This window comes from Peromyscus maniculatus, chromosome 20 (genome assembly GCF_049852395.1).
Source record: "Peromyscus maniculatus bairdii isolate BWxNUB_F1_BW_parent chromosome 20, HU_Pman_BW_mat_3.1, whole genome shotgun sequence".
Lineage (NCBI taxonomy): Eukaryota > Metazoa > Chordata > Mammalia > Rodentia > Cricetidae > Peromyscus > Peromyscus maniculatus.
In genome coordinates, this window is record NC_134871.1 from 42,121,115 (window position 1) to 42,136,351 (window position 15,237).

Genomic DNA, 15,237 nt, shown 5'->3' on the forward strand with positions numbered 1-15,237 from the left:
GTTTAGCTCCCCTTTTCCTTTACTTAGACAAGGACCCAAGCCCATGGTTGTGTTGTAACTCAATTTCAATGAACCTAATCTAGAAACTCCCTCCCAAGAGGTTTGTCATGTAGGTGATTCTAGAGCCTGCCTTACAATATTAACCATTACAATCCCCTCATGACTGCCTTAATCAGGTGTATTATTGCTGTGATGAAATGCCATAACCAAAAGCAAATTGGAGAAGAAATGGTTCATTTCACCTTACAGCTAATAGTCGATCATCCAGGAAACTCATGGCAAAGAACCTTGACATAGGAACTCATTCAGAGCCCATGGAAGAGTACTGCTAACTAGCTTGCTCTTCATAACTAGTCCAACCTGCTTGCTTATAGCACCAAGGACCACTGGCAGAGGAGTTGTACCACCCACAGCGACCTGTCCCCCCCATCAGACAACGATGAAGAAAATGTACTGCAGGATAATCAGAGCAGAGATGTCAAAGCATCAGGAGCTGGTCACATACCCAGTCAGAAGAAGAGAGCAATGAACACAGGCCTGCTAGCACTCAGCTTGCTTTCTCTACTGGTGTACAATCCAGGGTCTCCTGCCCAGGGAATAATGCCAACCATAGTGAGTGGGTCTTCCCAACTCCTCAGCATTCCCACAGACTTGCTCAGAGGCCCAAGTGCCAGGTAATTCCAGATTTTATTAAGTTGATATTTAACACTAATTCTCACAAATGGCTACCTATATAAACACTACACATTCATGACTTTGTTGGCTTTAGTGTTTTCTTTGACTGATGAATCTATTTCTTCTACTGTATCTTCAACGCCAGAGATCCTCTCTTCCATCTCTTGCATTCTGTTGGTTATACTTGCATATGAAGTTCCCGATCATTTACTCAGATTTTCTATTTCCAGCATTCCCTGTTTGTGTCTTCATTTTTTTCTATTTCCCTTTTCAGGTCTTGGACTGTTTCCTTTATTTGTTTCATTGTTTTTTCATGATTTTCTCTCAGTACTTTATTGTTTTCTTCCAGGACTTTATTGTTTTCTTCCAATTTGTTTGCCCTTTCCTCTAGTTGTTTATAGTGTTCTTCCCATTTTTTTTGTCTTTTCCTCTACACAAGCCTCAACCTTCTTCATGTTATTCATAAGGCTGTTTTCTTCTGCTTCTTCCAATTTTTGATGTTCAGGTCTAGATGTTGGAGGCAGGCTAGGTTCTGGTGATGCTGTATTGCTCTTCATTTTGTTGTATGTACTTCTGCCTTGACGTCTGCCCATCTCCTTGTGGTTCGTTCTTGGTCTTATCAGCACACTTGGTTCAGACAGAGCTGACAGATTCAGGAAGTCTCTCTCTTGTCCAGATGGGAGCTCTCTTGTCCAAATGGCAACTCCGGGGCAAGATAGGAGCTCTTGTCTAGACAGGAAGTCCGGAGCAGGATGGGAGCTCTTGTCCAGAAGGGAAGTCCGGGGCAGGATGGGAGGCCTCTCTGGTCTAGAAGGGAAGTCCGGGGCAGGATGGGAGCATGGGTGCTGTCTCTCTCTGGTCCAGAAGGGAAGTCCAGGGCAGGATGGGAGTTGGGGGCCAGTCTCTAAGTCTCAGGAAGTGGCTGGGGTCTCAGGCAGATGGGCATGGGGGCAGGGCATGGAGATTGCAGGGTCTGCTGGGGGTCTTGGAGAAGGGGATCCTTCCCGGTGGGGCTAGAAGGGAACCTGCCGGGTGGCCAGAACCTGGGGCCAAGTTGGGCAGGTCTTCCCTGGAGTGGCTGGTGCCCAGGCATGAGGTCCAGGCTGGGCCCGGATACTCACCTCTGGTCCAGAAGGGAAGTCCGGTTTTGAAATATGACCTGATAATTCTCTGGATTTCCTCAATGTCTTTTATGTCCCCCTTTTCATTTCTGATTTTGTTGATTTGGATTCTCTCTCTCTCTCTTTTGGTTAGTTTGGATAAGGGCTTGTCTATCTTGTTGATTTTTCTCAAAGAACCAAGTATTTGTTTCATTAATTTTTGTATTGTTCTTAGTTTCTATTTTACTGATTTCACCTCTCACTTTGATAATTTCCTGGCATCTATTCTTCCTGGGAGACTTTGCTTCTTCTTGTTCTAGAGCTTTCAGGTGTGCTGTTAAGTCACTAGTGTGAGATTTCTCCAACTTCTTTATGTGGGCATTTAGTGCTATGAATTTCCCTCTTAGCACTGCTTTCATAGTGTCCCATAAGTTTGGGTATGTGGTGTCTTCATTTTCATTGATCTCTAGGAAGTCTTTAATTTCTTTATTTCTTCCTTAACCCATTGGTGATTCAGTTGAGCATTATTCAGTTTCCATGAGATTTTGGGTTTTCTGTAGTTTTTGTTGTTGAAATCTAACTTTAAACCATGGTGGTCTGATAGAACACAGGAGGTTATTCCAATTGTTTTGTATCTGTTGAGATTTGCTTTGTGGCCAAGTATGTGGTCGATTTTAGAGAAAGTTCCATGGGGTGCTGAGAAGAAGGTATATTCTTTTTTGTTAGGATGGAATGTTCTGTAGATACCTATTAGGTCCATTTGGGTCATGACATCAGTTAAGTCCTTTATTTCTCTGTTAAGTTTCGATTTGGGAGATCTGTCCAGTAGTGAAAGTGGGGTGTTGAGATCTCCCACTATTAATGTGTGGGGTTTTATATGTGGTTTAAGCTTTATTAATGTTTCTTTTACATATGTGGGCGCCCTTGTGTTTGGGGCATAAATGTTCAGAATTGAATCTTCATCTTGGTGGATCTTTCCTGTGATGAGGATGTAATGCCCTTCTTGATCTCTTTTGATTGATTTTAGTTTGAAGTCTATTTTGCTGGATATCAGGATGGCTATACCCACTTGTTTCTTAAGACCGTTTGATTGGAAAGTCTTTTCCCAGCCGTTTATTCTTAGGTAGTGTCTGTCTTTGAATTTGAGATGTGTTTCTTGTATGCAGCAGAAAGATGGGTCCTGCTTTTGTATCCATTTTGTAAGCCTATGTCTTTTTGTAGGTGAATTATGTCCATTGATATTAAGGGATATTAATGACCAGTGATTGTTCATCCCTGATATTTTTTGGTGGTAGTGTGTGTGTACTTCTCTTCTTTGGGGTTTATTGCTGTGGCTTTATCTATTGCCTGTGTTTTTGAGGGTGTATCTGACTTCCTTAGGTTGGAATTTTCCTTCTAGTGCTTTCTGTAGGGCTGTGTTTGTGGATAATTATTGTTTAAATCTGGCTTTGTCTTGGAATGTCTTGTTCAATCTGTCTATGATGATTGAAAGTTTTGCTGGGTGTATTAGTCTGGGCTGACATCCATGGTCTCTTAGTGTCTGCATTACATCTGTCCAGGTCCTTCTGGCTTTCAAAGTCTCCATTGAGAAATCGGGTGTTATTCTGATGGGTTTGCCTTTATAGGTCACTTGGCCTTTTTCCTTTGCTGCCCTTAATATTTTTTCTTTATTCTGTACATTTAGTTGTTTAATTATTATGTGGTGAGGGGACTTTTGGGGGGGGTCTAGTCTGTTTGGTGTTCTATAGGTTTCTTGTATCTTCATAGGCATTTCCTTCTTTAAGTTGGGAAAGTTTTCTTCTATGATTTTGTTAAATATTTTCTGTGCCTTTGAGTTGGTATTCTTCTCCTTCTTCTATCCCTATTATTCTTAGGTTTGGTCTTTTCATGGTGTCCCAGATTTCTTGGACATTTTGTGTTATATCTTTTTTGGCTTTGGTATTTTCTTTCAGTGTAGAAATCTCTTTTCCTTTGCCCTGAAATGCACTCATATGCTCCAAAACGCACTTTCTTCATATGCTTTTGGAAAATCTGTCTTACTTGTCACATACGGCCACCTGAATGAAGTCACTGCTCTGTTGGCTGGTGGTCAGGTGATGATTGGACAGAGATTTTTCTTAAAAAAGCAGACAATAGGTCTCTAAGCTTTTGCAAAAGGAATCTGTGTGCACTGGCATACACCACGCCAACTGGGGCAGACAATTGACAACCCTTGCTTTGGGACTTCATTTTGCATTTGCAAAGAGCTTCAAGATTATCCCCAGGGAAATCTCAAGGTTTTCTGGGTCATCCTGGGCATGCACTTGAATGTGGCTGGGATTATGTCAGGGATGTGTGTGTGTCACCATGTAGGCACCCCATGTCCATTTGTTTAGAGTCCCCCTCCTCACAACCCCATGCAGTGATGCTACCTCAACCATTTGTGGTGCCAGATATTTGTGCCCAGTTACTCTCTGGTTGGAGGTTCTTGGACCACTCCCTCTGTTGTGTCCTTCCCAGTGACTGCCAGGCTCCTGGTTTCTAGGGCTACTGTGGTTGTTGGCTATGGTGGTTGTCAAGGCTACCAAGGAGTCACGAGGATGGGAAGATGGCACACTTAACACGCCGAATCCTGCTGATCTTGGTGAGATTTGGCTATTTCTCTTGGGTGTTTGTTCCTTAGATTGTTGCAAGCCTTTGTTTCATTTCCAGAGTTCTGAAAATGAGGACTTCTGAAAAATGTCACCAGTGTTCGTGTCAATTTTTCAGAGTCTGTTCCTCACCTATGGAGCAGTGTTGGCATTCAGTCTATTGATTGCTAGTATTTCCTTCAAGTTTTAAAAAGTTAAATTGGTATTTTCAAGTTTGTGGTCAAGTTATCTTCATATTATTCCATGTTATGGATAAAATCTAGAACTTTAGTTCAGAGTTTGGAATTAAACTCTATCAGTGCTTAGTATTAAACGTGAAAAAAATGAAGAAATTAAAACTAAATAAGGTTTACAAATAAAACCTTAAACCAATCCACATGAACTTTAGAAAGGTCCATGTACTATTCATAACTTAGGTATGGGGGGAAAAAGCAAATGTTACAAATCTGTCACCAAACACCTGATAAGAAACTACTTAAGGTCTAGGTGTGGTGGCACTCACCTTAAATCCCAGCACTCAGGAGGCAGAGGGAGGTGGATCTCTGTGAGTTCCAGGCCAGCCTGGTCTACAAAGCTAGTTCCAAGATACCTAGGACTGTTACATAGAGAAATCCTGTTTCAAAACAAAAAACAACCAAAAACCTACTTCAGAGAAGAACGGTTACCTCAGCTTGCAGTTTGGGGGATACAGTCTATGCTGGCAGGGAAGGCCAGTAGTATCAAGTGGATCCATGGAAGTGGATCCATGAGGCTCACATAGCAGTGGACCAGAGAGAAGAGAGCAGACAGACAGCAGGAAGCATGACTGGACTGTAAGCCTCAAAGACCACTTCCTCCATTAAGGTTCCACCTCCTAAAGGTTCCATAGCCTCCTAACACAAGTGCAACCAGCTAGGAACCAAGAGTCCAATAGTCACAAGCAAACTATACCATAATCTAATAGCTATCATGGCTTAAATTTTAATGCTTAAAATTGATATTATGTTGAGATTCTCCCAATTAATAATTATGTATAGATGCTTTAGTTTCTATAGAAAGGCTTTTCACAAAAAAATGTTTAAATATACAGGCACAGGAGATTCTTTAATCTTATTGAATCTACTCAAATTTTTCATGACTCACAGTAGGAGAGACCTAAAATTCAATTTGTTTTTTACATTTTTGAAAGTGAAGCAAGTAATTACTGCTAAAATCGTTGAAGCCCATTAGCACTTGACTACAAAAAGAAATACTTCCTTAACTCAATTAGCAACCTCTGGGTAGGAAATTGCCAAAGTGAAGTCTTAAATTTCTCACTTGTATTATACACAATATTTTAATCACTTTCTAATGATTCACATTTTGGGTATTGAATGTTTTCATGACTTATTCATAGGACCTAAGGAGAATTTTGAAGCTGGACATAGTGGCCAGAGAAAGCAGGAGGATTAGATTTACAGCACTATCCTCAGTAACATACAGATTCCAAGGCTAGCTTGAGCTATATATGAGACCTATCTGAAACCACAGCACACTGAAAAAAATAATCAGACCAACCCCCACCCTGCCATGCATTAAGAGAAAATAGACCCTAATAAGAGTTTGTACAACTTGTAAACTTTTTTTATACTGAACTGTTGTAATGATACTTTGTGTTCTGACAAAGCTTGCCTGGAGATCAGAGGGCAGAGCTAGCCACTAGTTAACCAGAGGCCAGGCAGTGGTGGCACACACTTGTAACCCTTACACTCTGGAAAGGGGACATAGGAGTGCCAGGGGCCTCAGGACAGCCCTTCTCATAAAAGATGAAAGGAATAAAAGCTCAGCCAAGGCACATGAACTTGGAAGGTGAACTAACTCTACAGTAGCTCCAGTGAGCTCTACAAACCAACACCAGGATATGACCTGTGGTCCTTAGGAAACAGGAGTGACCCTTACCCCACCACCACATGTTCAGAAATGTCATGGTTCTTGTCTGAAAGGCCACCTCTTCCTAGCAACCAAAATTTTCTGGTCTAGTCCATTGAGTGGGTTCCTGGTGGTGGGAGACCTGGATACATTAGGGGACCTGGATGCTTACAGGGACTTTTTTCACTGAAGGTCTTGTAGACACAGGGGCAGGTGTAACAATAATTGCCCTCAGAATCTTGACATCCAAATTGGCCTCTTCTTGTCTTATGTTTAGGAGATATGTTCAGCTTTTAGGGATTGGAACATTATCTCTGGTAAAAACAAAGTGCAAGATGGGTCAAATGTATAGGGCCAGGAGGACATGGAGGAAATTTAAAGCTATATGTGGCTAATATAGCAATGAATTTACGGAGATGTAATTTGTAACAGCAATGCAATACCTAGATTAACATTACTCCAATCTCAAACCATAAACTAACATATGTTTTACATTTCTGGGAAAAAATATTAAAATATATTATAAAGAAGAGTCATGAACCATTCAGGTTTGTGGTGGTATTGTATTCTCCAAAATATTGTGTACTCTAATAAATTTATCTGGGGTCAGAGAACAGACAGCCACTAGATACAAAGGCTAGAAAATGGTGGCACTCACACCTTTAATCCTAGCATTCCAGAGATAGAAATCCCTCTGGATCTCTGTGAGTTCAAGGCCACACTGGAAATAGCCAAGCATGGTGACACGCCTTTAATCCCAGAAAGCCAGCCTTTAATCCCAGGGAGTGGTGGTTGAAAACAAAAAGATATATAAGGCGTGAGGACCAGAAACTAGAGGCTTTTGGGCTGGTTAAGCATGTGGCTGGTTAAGCATTCAGGCTTTTGAGAAGTAATTCAGCTGAAAGCCATTGGGATGAGGACTCAGAAGCCTCCAGTCTGAGGAGACAAGACCAGCTGAGGATCTGGTGAGGTGAGATAGCTGTGGCTTGTCCTGTCTCTCTGATCTACCAGCATGGACCCCAATAACTCGGCTCGGGTTTGATTTTATTAATAAGTACTTTTAAGATTCCTGCTACACAGGTTGTACAAGAACAGGGCACAATAGCTGCTAATATTTCAAAGGTACCAACAGTCCTACCTTTAAAATGGTTGACTGATAAACCTGTCTGAGTGGAACAATGGCCTTTGTCATTAGAAAAAAATTACAGGCAGGCCTTACAACAGCTGGTATAAGAGCAGCTAAATGCTCAACATATTGAGAAATCGACCAGTCCTTAGAATTCCCCTGTATTTGTTATTAAAAAGAAATGTGGGAAATGAATGGTAATAGATCTAAGGGCTGTTAAAGTGATTCAGCCAATGAGCTGTTTACAGCCTGGAATTCCCTTGCCCTTTCTGTTACCTAAAGGGTGCCCTATTACAGTTACTGATTTAAAAGACTATTTCTTCACTATACCTCTACAAAAAAAAAAAGGATAAGGAAAAATTTCCCTTCATGGTGCCTACCTATAATTCTCAGCCTGTTAAAAGGGATCAATGGAAGATTCTCCCACAAGGGATGCTAAACATCCCCACCCTATGCCAGTATTTTGTATGACAGCTATTGGAAATAATTCATGTGCAGTTTCCTCAATCTATAATTTACTGTTATATGAACATCTTACTAGCTGATTCAAATGTAGATACTTTAGAGAAAATATTTGAAGAATTTTTTTAAAATGCTTTCTTGGGGATTACAAATTGCTCCTGAAAAAAATACAAAGAGATTTTATTGATTACTTAGGATATAAAATAGGTTTACAAAAGATTCAACCCCAAAAGGTACAAATCATGAGAGATCAATTACGGACTCTTAATGACTTTCAAAAATTGCTAGGAGACAGTGCCCAACTAAGGACTACTATTGGAGTAACAACTCAAGAACTGAGTAATTTGTTTCAAACCTTAAAAGGTGACAAGGACTTAAATAGTCCAAGAGAATTATCAGCTGAAGCTGAGAGAATTGGCTTTGGTGGAAAAGAAATTATAGGATACACATATGGATCATTTGAGATCTGGAGCTTGATTGCATCCTGGTTATTTTACCCTCTATGCAGTCCCCTATAGGAATTCTAATGGGGAGGGAAGATGTTATCTTAGGATGGATATTTTTATGACATAGAATAAAATTATTAAAGACATTTGGGAAAGGATTTTGAGTAGATTCTAAAAGGAAAATTAAGACTTTGCCAATTGACAGGAATGGACTCAATGGAAATTATAGTACCTTATACTAATGCTGAATTTTTTTCTTTATGAGTAGAAAATGAACATTGGCAAAGAGCTTGCATTAATTTTTTGGGAGAGGTTAACAGATATCCCAAAAGTAAGAGACTTCAATTTATAAAAAGAACCAGTTGGATCCTTCCTCACATTGTATGGTTATAGGAGGAATGCAGCCAGTTAGCCTGATAAAAGCCACAGATGCCCTGTTCTGGGTAGTGTACATAGGCATGAGTGCTAGCTATTTCCTACTGAGTCGACTTGGAGTCTGCCACTGTACCTAGTGATTGGTGATGCACAACCATCAGAACACTGGGGACCAATGAAAAAGAACACAGCTAAGAGTCTCCAATTGCCAATGAGAAATTGGGAAAAAGTATATAGGTTTGCTCCATATCCACAATAAATGAGTCTGCTGCTTGCTTCTTACCTGACTCCTAGTGTCTGTGTTGTTGATACTGTGCCTTCTCATCCCCTCCTCCAAGGGGTGTCCAGATATTGGTGTTCCCCATATGTTACAGATCACTATCTGGAGCCCCTACATCTATACTGATGCAAACAAATCAGGAAAGGCAGATTATAAATCAAGAAATGTATGAAAAGTGGCTCAAAGCCCTTATGATTCTGTCCAAAAGTCAGAATTATGTTATTCTTAGGTATTAATGGACTTTATATAACCTCTTATATAGTTACTGACTCTCAATATACAGAAAGTTGGTTTACACATCAAAACCACTGAACTTATTCATGATGAATCAGAATTAACTTATTTACACATAGGAACTATTCAGGAATAGGAGTCATCCCACATATATAATACATATTAGATCCCATACATGTCTGCCAGGCCCTCTAGCACAAGGTAATGATGAAATTGATCAGTTATAATAGGAAATGTGCTGGAGGTCTCAGAATTTCATAAACATGTCAACAGCAAGAGTTTGAAAAAAATTTCCATCACTTGGCAACAAGGCAAGGAAATAAAATGTCCTACTTGTTCCTTATGTAACCAAACTCTACTACCTATAGGAAGTAACCCAAAGTGTACTCAAAGAAATGAAATTTGGCAAATGGATGTGTTTCATTTTGCAGAATTTGAAAATTTTAAATATGTACACCACACCATAGATACCTATTCAAGATTTCAATGGGCAAGTGCTTTGGGTTCTGAAAAGGCCAATTCTGTAATTACACATCTATTAGAAGTCATGGCCATCATGGGAATACCTGTACAAATTAAGACTGACAATGCTCCAGCATATGTCTCTAGTAAAATGAAACAGTTTTTTGCGTATTACAACATAAAGCATATTACAGGTATACCACACAATCCTATAGGACATGCACTTATAGAAAGATCTAATTGACCTCTAAAAGATATGCTTAATAAATAAGGATAATAAAGACCCCTCAGAGATAGATTGAATAATGCTTTATTCACTTTAAATTTTCTAAATGCTAATGAGAAAGAAATAACAGATGTGGAGAGACATTCAATAATAGAAAAAACTACTGAATTAAATCAGCGTGTATACTTTAAAGATGTGTTGACCTCAGAATAGAAACCAGGATGGAGTGTTACATTGGGGAAGAGGTTTTTGCTTTTGTTTCCGCGGGAGAAGAAAAGCTATAGATGCCATCAAACTTGATAAAGATTAGATTTGAGCAAGAGAGACTTTATGAGAAGAGGTGATAGTTCATCAACCAGCATGACCATTCAATCTAAACTGACTTATTAGACTAACAGATGCTTTTCATTTGATCAGATATAACTTGCAAAAATGGAACTCCCCAAAGTTAGGCTTGGGGCAGAGTTCTGTTTTTGTCTTTCCAGAAGAATGAAGGCAACCAACTAAGGAATCCGAAAACCACTAGACAAATGAGACATCTGAAGAAAAAGAATGAATGGAAAAAGAGTAAATTGGCCTATTCTTATATCGCATTTCCAACAGGATAATATTTCATAAATCTTCCCAAATGCTTCTTTCTGCTCTTCTCTACAGACACATAATGCAAATGGTCTTTCTGTAGTCCCAATTCAAGTAAAAATTAAAGATGGCTTTGAAGTTGGAGTGTGGCTCTCCTTCTCTAAACAAAAGCATGTTAAAAGAAAATTCAGAGTCTCTGTCTCATATCAAAAGAGTCACCTGGTATGGGACAGAAGACCAAAATTGAGGGACTATTGTCACAAATCTCTTACCCCTCAAATTTATTTTGACTCTTTAAAAAAAAACTTCTTTAGGTATAGTAGTATTGGAAAATTTAAATTTTCTGTTTTGATATTAATGATATTTAAGTTTTCTTCAATGAACAATAAACTTTCCTAACAGTGATCTCTGAAGGCTCCAAAAAATTAGGCCCCACAACAATAATTTCACCTAGACTATGGTAATGTGAATAAGATGACAAATACCACCTAAAGATCAGCTTTGGAATACAAACTGCTCAGGATAATTTCCAGGTGACTGGCTGAGGCCTCACAGACTTACTCTAGCCAAGACTTGAGATAAGCCCTGCACTTTCCCATTACACAGAGACTGGACAACAAATGATACAGTTAGCTCTCCCAGGACTTGACAACCCAATTATTTACAGGGTCTCCTAAAGATGCCATCACCTCCAGACAGTAGGAAGTAATTTTAAGAATACGACGTCCATATTCTCAGGAGGTAGGGTGGGTGGTTTTGGTCTTTCAGTGGGTTATGGATCTTATCAATTAGGGAGTTGGTTACAAGTTATTATTGGTAATGGTCAGGAAAAAAGCTGGACAAAGATTAGATTCAGGAGTCTTGTTCTAAAAAGAAATGGGATCTAGAAATAGAATAAAAGGTAAATTAATAAATCTACTTTTAAAAAGCAACTGCTAGTTTTAAATATTTTACATTGGCTTGGATTTTTGTATATTGATACAAAGTTGAGCTTATTTTTGTTATACTGTATATAAGTTATAGAAATGATAAAAGGTATATTATTGAATCTACTTTTAAACGAAAAATGCAACTACTAGTTTTAAATATTTTACATTGATATGGATATTTATATATTGATACTAATTAAAGGTTATTTTGGTTAGAACATACTGTATGTATGTTTTTACTCTTGTTCAAGGTATTGTACCTATACAGCTTATCTAACAATGTAATGTAAATTTCTAGACCTTGAAAGTTATTATTACAAATTATTTAGGATAATAAAGAAATGCAGGTTAGTAGTTAGTCACCTATTACAATCAAACTTGTCATGTTAGGTATATTTTCAAGGTCAAACAGTGATATTTTAGATAGGCAAGTGCTCTTCAAACACTTCACAGATCTATAGAATATGGTATTTAAGACGTTTTAATAAAATAAGGTTTTTTGTTTTGTTTTGTTTTTTAATGACAATGAGACATAATCTGCTCCTGGCAGCACCAATCTACTTCAGAGAAGATGATGGATATCGAAGAAACTCCATATGGCATTTATTTTCTTTGTGGCAAAAGTTAGCCACTGGACAAGAAACTGCCCTTGCCTTGACTGCTGGTGTGATACCTCAGTAAAACCCCCCACTCTATCCCCTACAGACAAAGAGAAGTTTAAACCAGGATTCCTAAGTGTAGATAAGAACTTAGACCCCTTTTCCCCAGGTGGCTGTATCTGCTACAGGGACTTTGGAAAACACAGTCAGGATATTCGACCAAAAGACTAAAAAGGGAGGCAGGTTAAAGTAAATTATATGGTCTGTGCCTTTAAGAACTAGCCTCACAAAGAAAGGGGAATGCTCCTTCCAACCTCCCTGTTGTGAGTGAGAGATTTAGAAGAGCCTCCCTGGAGGCTTGTATACTTAGACAACACCTTACTTTTGCATTCTGTACCTAAAGTCTCCAGTGGCGGCTTTGGGGACTGTGATCTAGGCACAACAAGACCCTCACTCTATTGTCTCAAAAAGGGGGCCTTAGACAAAGATATCTAAATATATTTAGACCCAGGCCAGTTTCAAGTCCCCAGAAATGATGGCGCCAGCCCCAGGAACAAAAGAATAGAGTCAGGATGTCTGATGGTAACCAATTAACCATGAGATGCCCCTCTCCAGAGATAACATGACCTGACCCCGGAGAGAAGTTGTAAAACTCCTGACAAGGCAAACAGACAAGCTAGAATAAGATAAAGTCCAGGTCCAGGAAAAACTGGACCAATCAAGGATGGACCCGTACTAACCCCCTCCCCTCTAAGAAATTTTATGGGTTTTGCCTATAAAAACTAACTTCCCCAAGAAAGAGGTACTCCTCCCTGCCTCACTGTATTGGGTGTAGGAATGAGTCCCTGTCTAGACTTGTATCTGCAGAATAAACCTTGCTGTTGCATTCTGGACATCCAAGGTCTTCGATGGTCTCTTTGTGGGGGGTCACAATCTGGGCATAACACTGGCAGTATGCTAATTAGACAAGGAAGACAGAAAAGAAAATGACTACAGAACTTTGTTAAGAAAAGGGGAGAGAGTCCTTCAATAATCCTACTTCACAGGTAGATATGTCAGATATTCTAGTCTTGTAGGCCAAAGATGGATGTTCCAAAGTTATAGAAGAACCTTGGGTGACTGTCCAGTCAGCCAGCTGTTTCTGTCATTTCTTACTTTTACAATCCCTGTTTACTTGGGTAATATTAGAGCTTTCTCAGGTCTCTGATGGAGTTGAAGACCAGGTAGTTATAGTTTCCTTGTTACCAGATTCAGAAAAAGAAACTCACAAAAGTTGTGTAAAGTGTATATGGTTGAGAGACATAAAAGGATAGTTTTGGGTTGGAAATACAAGTAGGATTGAAAGTGAATTAGGAACAACACTTTGGACTCACCAAGACAGGATAGATAATGGAGTATTTTCTCTGAATTTGTCAAATGCTAATGGACTAGACATTGTTAATGTAATTATTGCTTTTATATATTTGTAGATAGCTATTATACTTATTGTATATAGTTTTTCTATGTTAGTTAAAAACCTTCACTTTTTATTTAGACAAAAATGAGAAAATGTTGTATATTTTGTGTTCTGGCAAATAAAGCTTGCCTAGAGATCAGAGGGCAGAGCTATCCAGTAGTTAACCATAGAGGCCAGGCAGTAGTGGCACACACTCTAGCTCAGTTGGTAGAGCAAGAAAGAGACTCTTAATCTCAGGGTTGAGGGTTCCTGCCCCACATTGAGCACCAGAATTAAGTGCAATCCTAATTAGTCTTATTAATAAAAACCCAGAGTTAAATATTAAGGTGAGAGCTGAAATATCAGAAGCAGAGCAGCAGCCACTAGAGACTTCTTACTTCTATGAATCTTCAGACCAAATTGGGGGAGGGGGGGGAATCCTGTCTCCATTTCCCTAGTGTTAGGATTAAAGGCATAAACCAACATTGTCCAGCTCTGGTTTTTTTGTTTTTTTTTTTAGACTGGTTCAATCTTATGTAGTTTAGGGTGGCCTTAACATCCTGCTCTTTCTGCTTCCTCTTCCCAAATGCTGAGATTAAAGGTGTGTGCCACCACTGCCTGGCCTCTATGGTTAGCTAGTGGCTAGCTCTGCCCTCTGATCTCCAGTCAAGCTTTATTTGTCAGAACACAAAATATCCTACAACATCGAATCCAAAGCTTTTAGCTCTGATTTTAAGCCCATACTCAATTCAGGCTTGATTACTGTATGAGAGAATTTTCATCATCTTTAATGGAAAATTCAATTAGGAATAAATAAAATTATGGATATAAATTAAATCCTACCTTATTGACATTTCTGCAGAGTACATTTTGCTCTGAGGTACTGATGAACCATAAATCACTAATTTTTCTGAGTGAATAATTAAGAAATAAGATTTATCAAAACTCAACTTGGCCATGGCATAAACATATTCTAAATAGGAGACTTTAAAATAAACACCTGGCAAATTTAGCAATGGAAATTTTATGTCTCCAATTAAGTGTGATAATTGATTATTGAGAAGACGTCTTTCCAAACAATTACTTTCAAAACTTCACGAGTGCTGGGCACTCATTTCACCCAATTATCTCTGTACATTTCAGGATGAATCAAAATTTAAGAGTTCTTTAGTGTTACAAAAAAAAATTTTCCCTTCCTATTCTACTTTTCTGCCAATTTGTGTTTTTTATTCTCCCCCACCATTTCAGAACTTAGGTCTTTTTCAATCCAACAGACTTCAGAATTTGTTCTTTGTGTTGACTCTTGTTTGTTTCAGTGAAAGCAGTGAGAATTCACTGTCTTCCCCGTGTCATAGGAACTGGAAGTCTAGTACCCGTATCTGCCAAGGTCCCTTACTTCTGGGACCCTGGGTATAAATTACATGTTTTTAATGAGAAATACTCATGCTAAGCCTCAAAGCAAACTAAAACTGACCTATTTCCTCATCTCTAGTGCATTGATTTGCCAAGTGGAAGCGTCACTGTGTTCAATTCCCTTGACAACCGGCCTCAGGCCCAGTGAGGATCTGTGACATGCAGGTCTAATGGTTGCCTTAAGGACCTAAACTTGGGCTAGCAGGTGTCACCTGGCTCTCTACAGTGTGCCTCCAAGTTGGAGTTGGTTCCCCTAACGTTTGTGACTCAGGTGGTTGTGTAGGTATGTGATTCCTTGAATTAAATCATCTGCTTTGAGATACCTACAAAGTTTTTCCTGTTTTTTTGTTTGTTTTCTTTCTTTTTGTTTGTTTGTTTG